Source organism: Bos indicus x Bos taurus, chromosome 24 (genome assembly GCF_003369695.1).
Source record: "Bos indicus x Bos taurus breed Angus x Brahman F1 hybrid chromosome 24, Bos_hybrid_MaternalHap_v2.0, whole genome shotgun sequence".
NCBI classification, from domain to species: Eukaryota; Metazoa; Chordata; class Mammalia; order Artiodactyla; family Bovidae; genus Bos; species Bos indicus x Bos taurus.
The window spans coordinates 9,843,294-9,863,107 of NC_040099.1; positions in this window are offsets into that span (position 1 = coordinate 9,843,294).

Sequence of the window (19,814 nt, forward strand, 5' to 3'; positions counted from 1 at the left end):
TGTCACTATAATTCAATTGAATATAATATGAAATGGATGATACAAGTAATAATTCTTGCTGCTGGGTGAATCATAGTGCTTTGTGACATTGGGGTTGCATAATGAATTTTTGAGTTTTAATCTTCCCAAATTTATTCTAAAAACTTCAAGATGTTTATTTAAAGACAGGTTTTGAGACTTTTTTCTTTGGAAGAGACAAATGCCCTTCATTGTAAATGATTTATTTTAGCTAATAGATACAGCAAGCTGTCTTGTTTGAATCCAATTCTAGTTTTGATGCCTTGCTGACATTACCCTAATTGAAGAGTATCATTTCTTGCACATTAAACCTGCAAAGAATGTTCACAATATTCGAGAGTCCTACCCATCTGTTTATCATACAAATGATTAAACAACTGAGAAATATTGACTTGCAAATAATCAAATACCTATACCTATCTGGCAAGAGATCTGATGACTCACTCATTGCATGCAATTTCCACCCCTCTATCCTTTATCCCTCCTTCCTGTTATATAGATATATTTATGTGCATAGATAAAGATGCTCTGCCATGCTAGGTTCATTTTTATACATCAAATTTCTGTGGAACAGAAGGTCACAGTTCTTTTTAGTTTACTCAATCTTCAAAATGAAAATGCATTGCTAAATAGCAACTCTAATTTTCTAATAGTAAAGACTTACGGGGAGGGAGCTATCAAACAAATCTGTGGTGGAAATGATTCTCTTTCCTTATCCTCAACTTCCGCCTTTAAACTACTATGTTCCCTGTAAGTGGTAAATCTGGAATTTGCAGTAAACTTCTAGAAAAATAATTCATGGAGTTAATTCCCTGTTTTCTAAGTTCTAAGTCACTGCAGCTTAAGTGTGATCATTTCTATTTGAATGATCAAATAGGTAGAACCTATTTGGTCCTACCAACCTTTTATGTAGACTAATTTAGGGCTTGGGAATAAATCTTCATATGGCAATAACATAATCTTTAGAGAAGAATATTTCCTGGTCTTTGATTTCCAAACATGAAAGAAGAGAGGGCAGATAACCTGTGGAACGTTAATTTCTCTGTAGTTCAAGGGTCTACAAAATGATGCATGAAGGTTTAGTTGCTCAGGTTACAGGGTAGTAGCAGATTATAGACGTTTAACAGGAACCATATCATTTAAGCTGTGCTATGATGAGTTGCACATTGAATAATCTAATAAAATTGTTAAAGTAATTGCTTCACTTTATATAAGATCAAAAGGAGTGAAATTGCTCCTTTTTCTTAATGTACTATATGAAGTATAATTTTAAATGAATGTAAGCTTTGTCTAGATGGAAGTCAGAATTTCTTCAGCTCAGGATTGGTAAGACATTTATAAATATATTAAAGGACTAGACTTCCTGTCTTATTATTCTCAGAAAAATACATAAGACCCATAAGCATAATTACGTAAGTGATTCCATTAAGGTAACAAACCATCTCTTACATTTCTCCTCACAGACATGAATGTCTGAATGTTTGGCTATTAAACTCACTGACTTAAAAGAAAACAATAAAATCAAAACAGAAAGTGATAAACTGTTGTCAGTTATTCTCTTCCCATGCTTTCCACACTCACTCCTAAGTAGGAGGAATTTTTCTGAGTAGATTGGTTATAATTAAGACATTAATGAGGTCCCTGGTAATAGAAATGGAACTTTTGCACAGTTTATATAGATTAGCATATATTAAGAAAAACTTCTCATTTTATCTTTCAGGAATGTTGTATAAGATGGTGTTTGGGACATTTTCTTGCTTATTAAGTGGAGCATATTTGCCAATTTATTATAAGTCCATGCACTGAGGCTGGAACAAAGGTTCAGTCCACTAATCTAAAAAGAGCAAAGATGTTCTCATTTCCCCAGGTAGTCTAGCTCTGCTCAGCAGAAATCAAGTTTTGTACTGAATCTTACACCCAAAGAGACAACCAGCAGGGAGAGGTTTCTTTGCCTATGCATGTCCCAAATATAAATATAAATAAATATATATATATATATATAAATATAAATATATATATATAAGATTTCTGAAGATGAGAAGGTGGTGGACAAGATATATATGTTGGTGTAAGATAAGATACAGATGTTGATGAGTCCAGCTCCATATGCTAAATCCTTTTCACTTTTTGAGACTCAGCTTATAATTATAAAGCTTTCAAAATTTGTGATGCATAATCTGATAAAGGAATTCTTAACTTGGCAATCATAGATTCTTTTTTTGGTGCTCATTGAGAGTGTTTTAGAGGCTGATGGATTCCTAAAAATAATACTTAAAGATTTTTTTCTGTACATTTTTCTAGAAAGTTGAGCATACCCTACTGCATCAGTAGGGTTGTGACTTCCCCCTCTTAAGTATAAGAATGATCATCTGCTAACAAAAGATAAACAGAATCCATTGTTAAATAGAATCAGATATGTGTTGCTGAGTGACTGCTTCTTGTGAATCCCAGGCTAGTGATACTTAGAACTTGCAATTTTCAGACTAGGAATCCCACAAATCTTTCAGTGACTATTATTGCTATTAAATACCAAATTCCTTCAAGGTAATAAGTGTTTTGGGTAGTACAGTCAGGAATCAGACTCAGGTTGTCAGCAACCAGGGATGTCATGTTAGTAACATTAGTAGTAATAGAAATAGTAGTAGTCATGCTAATGTGGTCATTTAACCAGTGTTTAATCTGTAGACTCTCAAGGTCATTTGTATATACTTACGTCAATATTAATATTACATGATTAAATCATGTGATAGGTATGATTAGTGGTGAGGTGTCTTAACTTTGGTTTCCACATCTTAAAGATAGAATAAATACTACATTTTTAAAGGATTCCTAAGAGGCTAAATTAGAAAATCAAGGTAATTTGTACAGTTTTTGGCACAAGGATTCAATAAACAGTAGATGTTTTAAAGTTAATCATGATAATGAGGACGCAGTTTATTTTAGAAAGTAACCATTCTATTATGTACTGCTTTTCCAAAATTATAATATAATTTTAATTTATGCACTGGATTGAGCTTTCAACATTTCCACGTTAAGATTGTACCCCAAATATAATGAAATTTGAAAGACGATTTTGCAAAACATAAATGACATCTAGTTTTCCTGTGAATTATTTGCTGTATGAAAAGCCCCAGCTCTTTTTCTCTTTAATAGGCATTTAGAGCATTTGATGATGGACATAGTCGTAGTTGCAGAGACTCAAGAGTGGGAGGAATTTGTGGGATAGGTCTGCACTTCAGTGTCAATTCGCCTGAATTAGAAAGAAAAGAGATTAATGGAAGGATTTAGAATTCTGTCAATAGTCATATTAAAGGTAAAAAGCAAGTAGTTGTAATGTCTTATATGCACATTCTATTTAAACTTATCATCAAAGATAAATTATGAGAATGCTTTTATTTTATGACAAAAGATCTAGTCCTCTTCTAAAAACACAATCACTTATGCCACATTAATTTCAAAAGTAATTTTTTCTGACTCATTTAATTCTGTTAGTCAAAAAACTAAACTCTTCAACACAAAAATGTACCCACACGCATGCACACACACACACTTTCATGCACCATGAGTGATTTTCACTGAAGACACTTCATAATACATGTTGTTTTCAAAAGTGTGCTTTAATAATGCACCATGTAAAAAGGCAGTATCAGAGAAAAATTTATTTATGAGAGTTTCTTAGACGAATGATAAAAGAAAATGGGAAAGAAATCACAGATGTCACAGCAATGATTTTTTAACACAGGAAAGAGATGGTTGTTATCAGAAATCAAGATATCTTCTCCACTGGAAAGTTACCAAAACAATAATAAGAAAATACCAAGTCAAAAGAAAACTGGATACGGTAAGCATAAAAACATTTCTACAATCTGTGAGTCCCAAAACATTTGTAATAAAAGAATTCTCTCTCTAGCCCTCTGAAAGGGTAAAGGAAAGGTAGTGGCTTAGTTAGAATGTATCTGGAAGAAATTTCTTACCCATTAATAAGTTTCTGTGTGAGCTACACTTTGAGCTAGCAATAATAATGGGGTAAACCCCTCCTCCCGCCCCTCCGCCAGCTATAGCACAAACCTCATGAAAGCAAACACATACAGCTGAGTTTTGGGAAAGCCAAGAGGTTGTATATTTGAAAAATGTACAAAAGCCAAGAATCTCTACAAAACCAGCAATGCAGGACGTCACACACATCCACACCTCTGCTTACCAGTAGAACACTGAATGTTTGTGGCAGGGAGATGGAAGTACGCTAGGTTATCCAAGCTCATCAGAATTCAAAATGAGAGAGCAATGGATATTTGAATACATTGTACCTCAGAAGATTTAATTTCCTTTCCATCTTGTACACTGTGCAAGTTGCTCTCTGTCTATAAATACTGCACAAAATTGCAACTCTGTGTGCACCATGTGTCCTTCAAAGTCAAGTCAAGTGTATCACTCAGGGCCTAATGATAGAAATAACAGTCTGTTTTTGGAGAAAAATTTGGCTGTACAATACTTGGAATTATTGCTAGATGATGTAGTATTTCATGACATGCATATTGGGAGATTTAGTAGACTTCCTAGGGTAATTTTGTCTAGAAGGAATTTTTGCTTTATCTATCTATTAAGAAATACTACTGTCACCATTCACTCTACATTAAGACTCAAATACATCAGTAAAATGCAATAGTAAAATGAATGTTTCTTAAAGACTAAGATTATCTGGGAAATTTTAGTGCCTGTGTGTAATCTCGCACACAGTTTTGGATATATGTGATGTATTGTATGCTTTGTTAATTCAGTGTCCAAATCTGTGTATTTAGTCAGTATGTTCATTATTTAGAATACTTCCAAAAAAAAAAAAAAAAATAGAATACTTCCAATGGCCTAGGGAAATGCAAGGATAAGATAGGCTCACCCAGAAATTTCCATAAAATCAATTACCTATAATAGTTTCTGTAAAAATAATTATGCACTATTTTTGTACTAATTATGTGTCAATACTCTTTAGAAGCAAAGAAAATGGTTATTAATAACTTGTGATATTATGGAGATAGCAGTGATAGAATATAATATTTAGGTAGTGGTCCCATTAATATGGGCTTCCCTGGTGCTCAGATGGTAAAGAATCTGCCTGCAATTCAGGAAACCTGGGTTTGATCCCTGGGTGGGGAAAAATCCCCCAGAAAAGGGAATGGCTATCCACTCCAGTATTCTTGCCTGGAGAATTCCATGGACAGAGGAGCCTGGTGGGCTAGTTCATGGAGTCTCAAGTGTTCCTTGACATACTATTCTTCTCAATCAATTCCCCAGAGGAAATTTAAACACAAAAGAACAAGCTAAGAAAAACTTTAATGCTAGCTGGATCTTTCACTGAATAGGATCTATAGAGATGGCAGGGCGTGAGAATGTCTATTTTGACCTTGGGTACAAGTGGAGCTATCTGATCCATTTTTAATGGCAACCAAGATGGTATTTTAAACTCTAGATGTCTCTTCCATTTTTTTCAATTGGTTTAGTGTTCAAAGGGAAAACCGTAAGTGGCTTTCTCCTCTAGTGTGCAGACTATAGAAGAATAGGCTGTACCATCTGAAAAAGTGGGCTCTTTTTACGGTCATAGAAGTTCAAGAAGCATAAAATTAAGAGAAGCCAAAAGGTGATGATTTTTATCTTCAGTGGTATATCAAAAACAGTGTTTTCAATCTTGCAACTAAAAAGGGACAAGAGGCACACAGACCCACCAATATCAGGAGACCAAAACAGGCAGAAGGGGAGGTATTGCTTGACTGCGTAGGGGAAGATACTCTAGATCACAGGTGCAGATATTTGCTCAAGTGAGGTTGAAGTTTCCAATTCAATCTCCACTTTCAACAGAAAAGAGAAAAAAGGAAAGGAAAACATAAGAAAAACAGCTGGAAAGCCATCACCTGTGCAGGCACCTCCAGTTAGATTTAAGTTTTCTTTGAAAAGGCAACTCTTGTGTATACAGGTGTCATTTGGCTATCAGGGACAAGAAGGGAAAAATAGCTCTCCCTGTATTCTAACCACCTTGAATTTGAAAAAGGTCATACCCCTAAAGAATGACAGCCATTAACTAAACATAGCTTTTCTGATCCTAAATAAATAAAAGATATTGCCACATCTCTGAACTGCTTGTAATATGTATGTTAAATAGGACTGATTCGTAATAATTTGACATGATTAATTCTATCACTTTATTGGTTATTTGGATTTTGAAACACGTAATTTTAATTCAGTAGGGATCTTATATTTTCACTGTGTATAAGCAAGTGGTATTGGAAAACTGGGCTTCCTGATTGAGCAAGGGAAAAAAGTCAAACTGAGTATTTTGATAAAGTAAATCCTTAGTTGGTAAAGTATACAAAAGAGGCAAGTTGAATGGCAAATTGTTAAACTGTTTGATAACTCTAATGATATATTTTTATCTATACTTTAAAAAATAAACAAATTTGTGTTTAAAATAGAGTACTGTGTGTTTAAAATAGAGTACTTCATTGAATCAGACTGTAAAGAATTTGCCTGCAGTGTAGGAGACCTGGATTTGATCCTGGGTTGGGAAGATCCCCTGGAGAAGTGAATGTTTATCCACTCCAGTATTCTCACCTGGAGAATTCCATGGACAGAGAAGCCTGGTGGACTGCATTTCATGGGGTCACGAAGAGTGAGACCTTACTGAGCAACTAACACACATACACACATTGAAGCTATGCTGTGAATGTTCATAATCATTGGTCAGAAAAATAAAATTCTTTAAACAATCACTTACACAAGCTTTTGAAGAATGTCAAAATGATCCAGGATGCCAATCGTTGTTTAAGAAAGAAAAGGGTTGTGACTTAGGAGTCACATTTATTATCTATCCTCTCAAGATACATAGGCTCAAATAGTTAGCTAACATCCCCTAAGCATTTTAGATGTTATTCAGATAATGGGCTGTGATACAAATATGGTCAAGAGTTAAAAAAAAGAAAAAAAGAGGGGGAGGAGCAAAGATGGTGGAGGAGTAGGATGGGGAGAACACTTTCTCCCCCACAAATTCATCAAAAGAACATTTAAACGCCAAGTAAATTCCACAAAACAACTTCTGAATGCCGGCAGAGGACATCAGGCACCCAGAAAAGCAACCCAAGTCTTCAAAAGGAGGTACGAAAAAATATAAAAGACAAAAAAAAAAGAGACAAAAGAGGGAGGGATGAAGTTCTGTCCCAGGAAGGGAGTCTTAAAAAGAGAGGTTTCCAAATACCAGGAAACCTTCTCACTGCTGAATCTGTGCCGAGCCTTGGAAGCACAGAGGGCAACATAACAGGGAGGAAAAATAAATAAACAATTAAAACCCACAGATTGCAAGCCCTACGGTAACTCCCCCAGCGGAGAAGCAGCGCAGACGCCTGCACACGCCACTACCAAGGAGGGGGCTGGGCAAGGAGGCACGGCGCGGGCTGCATCGCTTAGAGTAAGGATCTGGCCTGAATACCCTGAGCGCTATCTGAGCAAAATAATTTGGGCTAGCAAACCAGACTGTGGGATATCTACCACACGAAAAGCCAGCCCTAATCTAAGACACTGCCAGGCCCACGCATGGATCAAAGGACTGAACAGAGATAGCTGGCTGCAGACCATCCCCCTCCAGTGACAGGCAGCCAGAGCTGGAAGGGGGCAATCGCAGCCCCAGAGAGACATTATCTATAAAACTGGCTTCTTTGCTAACTAAAACTTATTGGGGGTCTGGACGGTCAACATCTGCCTGAGAAGGTGCACCGGTTTTACACCCAGATAACCAAGTGGCGGGGAGGTGATAAGTCGCAGCATTGGCGCTCGCCAAACACCTCATCACCTGAGCTGCTCGGACCTGGAAAGAGCACAAAACGCAGCCCCAACTGAGTCTGCGCCTCTGAGGACTACCTGAGTGCCTGAACCTGAGCGGCTTGGACCTGGGAGGTGTATGCAACCCAGGGCCAGCCTCGGATTGTTCCCGGCGGAACAACCTAGAGCCTGAGCAGCGTGGGCAGGGAGGCTACACGCGCCGTGAGCGGGGGCAGACCCAGTGTGGCTGAGGCACTGCGAGCGCACGCCAGTGTCATTTGTTTGCAGCATCCCTCCCTCCCTCCCCATAGTGCGACTGAACAAAGAGAAGAAATACAGCTCCACCCACCAGAACACCGACACAAGCTTCCCTAACCAGGAAACCTTGACAAGCCACCTCTACATACCTACACACAGCGAGGAAACGCCACAATAAAGAGAACTCCACAAACTGCCAGAATACAGAAAGGACTCCCAAACTCAGCAATTTAAACAAGATGAAGAGACAGAGGAATACCCAGCAGATAAAGGAACAGGATAAATGCCCACCAAACCAAACAAAAGAGGAAGAGATAGGGAATCTACCTGACAAAGAATTCCAAATAATGATAGTGAAATTGATCCAAAATCTTGAAATTAAAATGGAATCACAGATAAACAGCCTGGAGACAAGGATTGAGAAGATGCAAGAAAGGTTTAACAAGGACCTAGAAGAAATAAAAAAGAGTCAATATATAATGAATAATGCAATAAATGAAATTAAAAACACTCTGGAGGCAATAAATAGTAGAATAACAGAGGCAGAAGATAGGATTAGTGAATTAGAAGATAGAATGGTAGAAATAAATGAATCAGAGAGGATAAAAGAAAAACGAATTAAAAGAAATGAGGACAATCTCAGAGACCTCCGGGACAATATTAAACGCTACAACATTCGAATCATAGGGGTTCCAGAAGAAGAAGACAAAAAGAAAGACCATGAGAAAATACTTGAGGAGATAATAGTTGAAAACTTCCCTAAAATGGGGAAGGAAATAATCACCCAAGTCCAAGAAACCCAGAGAGTCCCAAACAGGATAAACCCAAGGAGAAACACCCCAAGACACATATTAATCAAATTAACAATGATCAAACACAAAGAACAAATATTAAAAGCAGCAAGGGAAAAACAACAAATAACACACAAGGGAATTCCCATAAGGATAACAGCTGATCTTTCAATAGAAACTCTTCAAGCCAGGAGGGAATGGCAAGACATACTTAAAATGATGAAAGAAAATAACCTACAGCCCAGATTACTATACCCAGCAAGGATCTCATTCAAGTATGAAGGAGAAATCAAAAGCTTCTCAGACAAGCAAAAGCTGAGAGAATTCTGCATCGCCAAACCAGCTCTCCAACAAATACTAAAGGATATTCTCTAGACAGGAAACACAAAAACGGTGTATAAACTCGAACCCAAAACAATAAAGTAAATGGCAACGGGATCATACTTATTAGTAATTACCTTGAACGTAAATGGGTTGAACGCCCCAACCAAAAGACAAAGACTGGCTGAATGGATACAAAAACAAGACCCCTACATATGTTGTCTACAAGAGACCCACCTCAAAACAGGGGACACATACAGACTGAAAGTGAAGGGCTGGAAAAAGATTTTCCATGCAAATTGGGACCAAAAGAAAGCAGGAGTCACAATACTCGTATCAGATAAATTAGACTTTAAAACAAAGGCTGTGAAAAGAGACAAAGAAGGTCACTACATAATGATCAAAGGATCAATCCAAGAAGAAGATATAACAATTATAAATATATATGCACCCAACATGGGAGCACTGCAGTATGTAAGACAAATCCTAACAAGTATGAAAGGAGAAATTAACAATAACACAATAATAGTGGGAGACTTTAATACCCCACTCACACTTATGGATAGATCAACTAAACAGAAAATTAACAAGGAAAAAAAAAAAAGCATGTATCTATAAAGTTCACTAAAGCAAAGCACAGTAAAATGAGGTATGGCAATAAAAGGCGTTAAATTTATCAAATAAAAAAAAAATAAAGTGCTGAAAAATTAAAAAAAAAAAAAAAGATACAACTTAAGCCTTGGTCTGCTAGGTTTAAGAGACCTAGAAAGGATTTTAATTAATTCATTTATGTCTTATGCAACTTTTTTGACCAATTTTCTCATCCATAAAAAGGAGGTAATAAAATCTACCTCAAAAGTTGTGGTGAAGATTAAATTAGTTATAGTTTGCTTAGAGAAAAATTTTGCTACTAATCATTGAAAAATGCTAGATGTTAAATATCCATTTTATTATTATCATTCAATATTTGTTAAAAATTCTTGGAGACCCTCTGCCAGGATGTAGGAATAAAAGAGGATATGATGACATCCCCCACCTGGTCCCCACCTTGTGGGAGTTCAGTGTGGAACAGGGGTTCTTAAATAGGATTCTGTGGATGGGTGTCAGGAATCCATATACTCTTCTAGAATTTTAGAGGGGAAAAGTTTTCTTCCAAATATATGCAAAAATTAGGAGACAGTTTAAAAAAAAAAAAAAAAAAAACTGTAAGCAGGCTTCTTTGCTAACTAAAACTTCTTGGGTGTCTGGACGGTCAACATCCGCCTGAGAAGGTGCACCAGTTGTACACCTAGATAACGGAGTGGCAGGGAGGCGATAAGTCGCAGCAATCGCACTCACCAAACACCTCATCACCTGAGCTGCTTGGACCTGGGAAGGGCACAAAACGCAGGCCCAACCGAGTCTGCGCCTCTGAGGACTACCCGAGTGCCTGAACCTGAGCGGCTTGGACTGGGGAGGTGCAGGCAACCCAGGGCCGGCCATGGATGGTTCCAGGCAGAGCAACCTAGAGCCAGAGCAGTGTGGGCAGGGAGGCTACACACGCCATGAGCGGGGACAGACCCAGTGTGGCTGAGGCACTGCGAGCACACACCAGTGTTATTGTTTGCAGTGTCCCTCTCTCCCCACAGCGCGACTGAGCAAATGAGCCTAAAAAAAAGTGTCCACCACCATCCCCTTTGTGTCAGGGCGGAAACCAGACACTGAAGAGACCAGCAAAAAGAAGCTATAACAGAGGGAACCGCCTTGGAAGCTACAGGCAATAGATTAAAACCCTGTGGTTAGTACCGAATACATAGGAAGGGGCCTATAGATCTTGAGAAATATAAGTCAAACCAAGGAACTAGCCGAAAATGAACTGAACTCACAACACCCACAACAAAACCAGAGAAAATCCTAGATATATTTTTAATATTTTTCTGATCATTCTTTCTTTTTTTAATTAAAAAAAATTTTAAGTCCTCTATTATTCCTTTAATTTTCACTTTTATAACCTACTATTACTCTGCAAAAAAAAAAAGACCCTATTTTTTTTAAAGCAAACTTCATATATATATTTTTTATAATTTTTGTGACCTTGTTTTTTTTTTTTTTTCTTCTTCTTTTCCTTAACATTGTATTTTTGAAATTCCAATCTCTACTCTAGATTTTTAATTTCAGCTTTTTGGTATTTGTTATCAATTTTGTACCTATATATATATATATTTTTTTTTTAAATAATGTTTGTGACTTTTTTTTTTCTCTCTCTCTCTTCTTCTTTTATATAACATTGTATATCTGAAATTCCAAACTCTACTCTAGATTTTTAATTTATGCTTTTTGGTATTTGTTATAAATTTTGTACCTATATTTTCTTTATAATTTTTGTGACTTTTTTTTTCTTTCTTTCTTTTACTTCTTTTTTTTAACATTGTATTTTTTAAATTCCAAACTGTACTCTAGATTTTTAACTTTTGCTTTTTGGTATTTGTTATCAATTTTGTACCTATATTTTCTTTATAATTTTTGTGATTTTGTTTGTTTTTGTTTGTTTGTTTTCTCTTTCTTTTCCTTCTTCTTTTCTTTAACATTGTATTTTTGAAAATCCAAACTCTACTATAGATTTTTAAGTTTTGCTTTTATGTATTTGTTACCAATTTTGTACCTTTAAGAACCCAATCTTCAGTACCCATTTTTCACTAGGGACTGAGATTACTGGCTTGACTGCTCTCTCTCCCTTTGGACTCTCCTTTTTCTCCACCAGGTTGCCTGTGTCTCCTCCCTAACCCCTCTCTACTCTACCCAACTCTGTGAATTTCTGTGTGTTCCAGAGGGTGGAGAATACTTAGGGAACTGACTACTGGCTGAATCTGTCTCCCTCCTTTTCATTCCCCCCTTTTATCCTCCTGGTCACCTCTGTCTCCTTCCTCCTTCTTCTCTTCTCTGTATAACTCCATGAACATCTCTGAGTTGTCCAGTTGTGGAGTGCACATAAGGAAGTGATTACTGGCTAGCCCACTCTCTCCTCTATTGATTCCACCTCATCTCATTCGGGTCACCTCTAACTCCCTCCTCCCTCTTCTCTTCTACATGTAACACTGTGAACCTCTCTGGGTGACTCTCATGGTGGAGAAACTTTTCATCTTTAATGTGGATGTTTTATCAATGGTGCTGTATAGAAGGAGAAGTTTGAAATACTGTAAAAATAAGACTGATAACTGGAAGCAGGAGGCTTAAGTCCAAACCCTGACTCCAGGGAACTCCTGACTCCAGGGAACATTAGTTGACAGGAGCTCATCAAACACCTCCATACCTACACTGAAACCAAGCACCACACGAGGGCCAACAAGTTCCAGGGCAAGACATACCAAGCAAATTCTCCAGCAACACAGGAACACAGCCCTGAGCTCCGATATACAGGCTACCCAAAGTCACCCCCCAAACCATAGACATCTCATAACTCATTACTGGACACTTCATTGCACTCCAGAGAGAAGAAATACAGCTTCACCCACCAGAACACCGACACAAGCTTCCCTAACCAAGAAAGCTTGACAAGCCACCTGTACAAACCCACACACAGCGAGGAAATGCCACAATAAAGGGAATTCCACAAACTGCCAGAATACAGAAAGGACACCCCAAACTCAGCAATTTAAACAGGATGAAGAGACAGAGGAATACCCAGCAGATAAAGGAACAGGATAAATGCCCACCAAACCAAACAAAAGAGGAAGAGATAGGGAATCTACCTGATAAAGAATTCTGAATAATGATGGTGAAATTGATCTGAAATCTTGAAATCAAAATGTAATCACAGATAAATAGCCTGGAGACAAGGACTGAGAAGATGCAAGAAAGGTTTAACAAGGACCTAGAAGAAATAAAAAGGAGTCAATATATAATGAATAATGCAATAAATGAAATAAAAAACACTCTGGAGGCAATAAATAGTAGAATAACAGAGGCAGAAGATAGGATTAGTGAATTAGAAGATAGAATGGTAGAAATAAATGAATCAGAGAGGAAAAAAGAAAAATGAATTAAAAGAAATGAGGACAATCTCAGAGACCTCCAGGACAATATTAAACGCTACAACATTTGAATCATAGGGGTCTCAGAAGAAGACAAAAAGAAAGACCATGAGAAAATACTTGAGGAGATAATAGTTGAAAACTTCCCTAAAATGGGGAAGGAAATAATCACGCAAGTCCAAGAAACCCAGAGAGTCCCAAACAGGATAAACCCAAGGTGAAACACCCCAAGACACATATTAATCAAATTAACAAAGATCAAACACAAAGAACAGATATTAAAAGCAGCAAGAGAAAAACAACAAATAACACAGAAGGGAATTCCCATAAGGATAACAGCTGATCTTTCAATAGAAACTCTTCAAGCCAGGAGGGAATGGCAGGACATACTTAAAGTGATGAAAGAAAATAACCTACAGCCCAGATTATTGTACCCAGCAAGGATCTCATGAAGGAGAAATCAAAAGCTTTACAGACAAGCAAAAGCTGAGAGAATTCAGCACCACCAAACCAGCTTTCCAACAAATACTAAAGGATATTCTCTAGACAGGAAACACAAAAACGGTGTATAAATTTGAACCCAAAACAATAAAGTAAATGGCAACGGGATCATACTTATCAATAATTACCTTAAACGTAAATGGGTTGAACACCCCAACCAAAAGACAAAGACTGGCTGAATGGATACAAAAACAAGACCCCTATATATGCTGTGTACAAGAAACCCACCTCAAAACAGGGGACACATACAGACTGAAAGTAAAGGGCTGAAGAAAGATTTTCCATGCAAATAGGGACCAAAAGAAAGCAGGAGTCGCAATACTCATATCAGATAAAATAGACTTTAAAGCAAAGGCTGTGAAAAGAGACAAAGACGGTCACTACATAATAATCAAAGGATCAATCCAAGAAGAAGATATAACAATTATAAATATATATGCACCCAACACGGGAGCACTGCAACATGTAAGACAAATGCTAACAAGTATGAAAGGAGAAATTAACAATAACACAATAATAGTGGGAGACTTTAATACCCCACTCACACCTATGGATAGATCAACTAAACAGAAAATTAACAAGGAAACACAAACTTTAAATGATACAATAGACCAGTTAGACCTAATTGATATCTATAGGACATTTCCTCCCAAAACAATGAATTTCACCTTTTTCTCAAGTGCACATGGAACCTTCTCCAGGATAGATCACATCCTGGGCCATAAATCTAGCCTTGGTAAATTCAAAAAAATAGAAATCATTCCAAGCATCTTTTCTGACTACAATGCAGTAAGATTAGACCTCAATTACAGGAGAAAAACTATTAAAAATTCCAACATATGGAGGCTGAACAACACACTGCTGAATAACCAACAAATCACAGAAGAAATCAAAAGAGAAATCAAAATTTGCATAGAAACGAGTGAAAATGAAAACAAAACAACCCAAAACCTGTGGGACACTGTAAAAGCAGTCCTAAGGGGAAAGTTCATAGCAATACAGGCATACCTCAAGAAACAAGAAAAAAGTCAAATAAATAATCTAACTCTACACCTAAAGCAACTAGAAAAGGAAGAGATGCAGAACCCCAGGGTTAGTATAAGGAAAGAAATCTTAAAAATTAGGGCAGAAATAAACGCAAAAGAAACAAGAGACCGTAGCAAAAATCAACAAAGCCAAAAGCTGGTTCTTTGAAAGGATAAATAAAATTGACAAACCATTAGCCAGACTCATCAAGAAACAAAGGGAGTAAAATCAGATCAATAAAATTAGAAATGAAAATGGAGAGATCACAACAGACAATGCAGAAATACAAAGGATCATAAGAGACTACTATCAGCAATTATATGCCAATAAAATGGACAACGTGGAAGAAATGGACAAATTCTTAGAAAAGTACAACTTCCCAAAACTGGACCAGGAAGAAATAGAAAATCTTAACAGACCCATCACAAGCACAGAAATTGAAACTGTAATCAAAAATCTTCCAGCAAACAAAAGCCCAGGTCCAGACGGCTTCATAGCTGAATTCTACCAAAAATTTAGAGAAGAGCTAACACCTATCCTGCTCAAACTCTTCCATAAAATTGCAGAGGAAGGTAAACTTCCAAACTCATTCTATGAGGCCACCATCACCCCAATACCAAAACCTGACAAAGATCCCACAAAAAAAGAAAACTACAGGCCAATATCACTGATGAACATAGATGCAAAAATCCTTAACAAAATTCTAGCAATCAGAATCCAACAACACATTAAAAAGATCATACACCATGACCAAGTGGGCTTTATCCCAGGGATGCAAGGATTCTTCAATATCTGCAAATCAATCAATGTAATACACCACATTAACAAAATGAAAAATAAAAACCATATGATTATCTCAATAGATGCAGAGAAAGCCTTTGACAAAATTCAACATCCATTTATGATAAAAATTCTCCAGAAAGCAGGAATAGAAGGAACATACCTCAACATAATAAAAGCTATATATGACAAATACACAACAAACATTATCCTCAATGGTGAAAAATTGAAAGCATTTCCTCTAAAGTCAGGAACAAGACAAGGGTGCCCACTTTCACCATTACTATTCAACATAGTTTTGGAAGTTTTGGCCACAGCAATCAGAGCAGAAAAAGAAATAAAAGGAATCCAAATTGGAAAAGAAGAAGTAAAACTCTCACTGTTTGCAGATGACATGATCCTCTACATAGAAAACCCTAAAGACTCCACCAGAAAATTACTAGAACTAATCAATGATTATAGTAAAGTTGCAGGATATAAAATCAACACACAGAAATCCCTTGCATTCCTATACACTAATAATGAGAAAACAGAAAGAGAAATTAAGGAAACAATTCCATTCACCATTGCAACGGAAAGAATAAAATACTTAGGAATATATCTACCTAAAGAAACTAAAGACCTATATATAGAAAACTATAAAACACTGGTGAAAGAAATCAAAGAGGACACTAATAGATGGAGAAATATGCCATGTTCATGGATTGGAAGAATCAATATAGTGAAAATGAGTATACTACCCAAAGCAATTTATAGATTCAATGCAATCCCTATCAAGCTACCAACGGTATTCTTCACAGAGCTAGAACAAATAATTTCACAATTTGTATGGAAATACAAAAAACCTCGAATAGCCAAAGCGATCTTGAGAAAGAAGAATGGAACTGGAGGAATCAACCTACCTGACTTCAGGCTCTACTACAAAGCCACAGTCATCAAGACAGTATGGTATTGGCACAAAGACAGAAATATAGATCAATGGAACAAAATAGAAAGCCCAGAGATAAATCCATGCACATATGGACACCTTATCTTTGACAAAAGAGGCAAGAATATACAATGGATTAAAAACAATCTCTTTAACAAGTGATGCTGGGAAAACTGGTCAACCACTTGTAAAAGAATGAAACTAGAGCACTTTCTAACACCATACACAAAAATAAACTCAAAATGGATTAAAGATCTAAACATAAGACCAGAAACTATAAAACTCCTAGAGGAGAACATAGGCAAAACACTCTCTGACATACATCACAGCAGGATCCTCTATGACCCACGTCCCAGAATATTGGAAATCAAAGCAAAAATAAACAAATGGGACCTAATTAAACTTAAAAGCATCTGCACAACAAAGGAAACTATAAGCAAGGTGAAAAGACAGCCTTCAGAATGGGAGAAAATAATAGCAAATGAAGCAACTGGCAAAGAACTAATCTCAAAAATATACAAGCAATTCCTACAGCTTAATTCCAGAAAAATAAATGACCCAATCAAAAAATGGGCCAAAGAACTAAATAGACATTTCTCCAAAGAAGACATACAGATGGCTAACAAACACATGGAAAGATGCTCAACATCACTCATTATCAGAGAAATGCAAATCAAAACCACTATGAGGTTCCATTTCACGCCAGTCAGAATGGCTGTGATCCAAAAGTCTACAAGCAATAAATGCTGGAGATGGTGTGGAGAAAAGGGAACCCTCTTACACTGTTGGTGGGAATGCAAACTAGTACAGCCACTATGGAGAACAGTGTGGAGATTCCTTAAAAAACTGGAAATAGAACTGCCTTATGATACAGCAATCCCACTGCTGGGCATACACACCAAGGAAACCAGAACAGAAAGAGACATGTGTACCCCAATGTTCATCATAGCACTGTTTATAATAGCCAGGACATGGAAGCAACCTAAATGTCCATCAGCAGATGAATGGATAAGAAAGCTATGGTACATATACACAATGGAGTATCACTTAGCCATTAAAAAGAATACATTTGAACCAGTACTAATGAGGTGGATGAAACTGGAGCATATTATACAGAGTGAAGTAAGCCAGAAAGAAAAACACCAATACAGTATACTAATGCATATATATGGAATTTAGAAAGATGGTAACAATAACCCTGTATACAAGACAGCAAAAGAGACACTGATGTGTAGAACAGTCTTTTGGACTCTGTGGGAGATGGAGAGGGTGGGATGATATGGGAGAATGGCATTGAAATACGTATAATACCATATATGAAACGAGTTGCCCGTCCAGGTTCGATGCACGAAACTGGATGCTTGGGGCTGGTGCACTGGGATGACCCAGAGGGATGGTATGGGGAGGGAGGAGGGAGGAGGGTTCAGGATGGGGAACACATGTATACCTGTGGCGGATTCATTTCAATATTTGGCAAAACCAATACAATATTATAAAGTTTAAAAATAAAACAAAATTTTAAAAAAAAGAATCTGTAGATATAGAAGAATAGAACATGTAATGTGACAAGAGAATACAATACCTTAAAATGTAGGTAATGCCAAATAATTCTAAATCTGACACTTATTTTAAAACAACAAAATGGTTCTTTACTTAAATGATTTTAAACACATAATGCAGCACCATCAAAATTTAACAATATATTAATTTGTGTATATATACGTAATGAATTGGTAAAGAATTTGAGCAGTAAATAAAGTCATATAAGACTAATACAGAGCAATTTAGATTTCTTCTGAGTGGCACTTTTAATTAAATATATTTGTTAGTTTTAAGATGACATTTAATTACTAAAGGTAATTTTAGGTTAATATGTCATCATGATTTTCTTTCAAGTTAAAAGGCACATAGTTTAAAGGTGAAATATATTTCTCAAATATGAAACTGATCCAAATATATTGTTCCATGCAACACAATCAACGAGTTAATGGAAGTATTTTTGTAAATGCTGTAAATAGTAATATTTATTTTTAAATGAACTTAAAGGATATCTTTCAGAATATGGTGAGTTAGACTAAATTAAAATTTTTTTATTGTTAAAATTGATTTTTCCAAGTTATATGAAGTCATTTTTTGAATACTTGTACTCAATTGCTATTTCAGATAATTCTAAAGAACCAAAATCAAAAGTATTCAGACCACATATTTCCAACCTATTCTTTGTAAAGGACATGATTTCATGGATTATGGACACCCTTCTGAGTTTTCATGTTAAAGCTTTAAATAGAAATGAGGCAACAGTTTCCCTTTTACTTTAGAAGGCTGAATGAAAAGCTTAGAATTTTTATCATGTTGGGCAGGTCTTAACCTTCTATAGGTTCAAGAGGCTGATTTCTAATGAAACACAGTAACAATAAGTGGGGGTGGGGAAGCAACATTTTGAAGGAAGGCACTCTATCTCCCTCTTGTGCTTCACTTAAAAAAAGAAAGTCTAACAGTTACTGACTTTATGGTTTCTGTCCTTAAATAATTGCAATCACAGTGGCCAAAGAAAACCAGTTGCTTCATTGTTACTAACATCACTTGAAACACATCACAAAAGCAGTTAGAGATATGCTGAACAGTTTATAGTTCACTTTGTGTTTGTATCCTGAGATGTTTGGAAGCTAATAAGCAAGAAAAATAGTATTGACTCTTTGTTCTGCTCCTGTTCTCACCAAGCTCCTTTGTCAGATGAAATCTGAGAACATGCCAGCAATGTGTCTTATTAAGTAAAACAAACTGAAAGCCTGGCTTAGGTCACCCTGCAGTACAAATGATAGAATTAGCTACAAGGAATCTAAAGAAAGAAATTATTTTTCAGTTGAGGACCATAACAGGAAAAATGGTGGCCCCATGTTGGCATGATAAAACGGCTACCTTTGGAACTAAAATGGATTACCAGGCTTAACAAAAATCCCACTAGTTATTTTGATTTAAGAGCAAGTTCTTTAATATTTTAAAATAAGACTGAATAAACGCATAGCTTACCAGCTCAATCGTGTCCGACTCTTTGCGACCCCATGGACTGTAGCCTACCAGGTTCCTCCGTCCATGGGATTTTCCAGGCAAGAATACTGGAGTGGGTTGCCAGTTCCTTCTCCAGGAGATCTTCCCAACCCAGGGATTGAACCCAGGTCTCCTGCATTGTAGGCAGATGCTTTACCATCTGAGCCACCAGGGAAATCCAGCAGGGAATAAATGCATACACATACATTTTTCATGTAATATCAGTCTAAATGTTCACACTTGCTCTAGAGTTGAGGGGAATTATAAATTGGTATATATGTTGATGAACCAAAAAATAGGTGATTGCCTGGTGATCCTTCTATGTATTTGTGA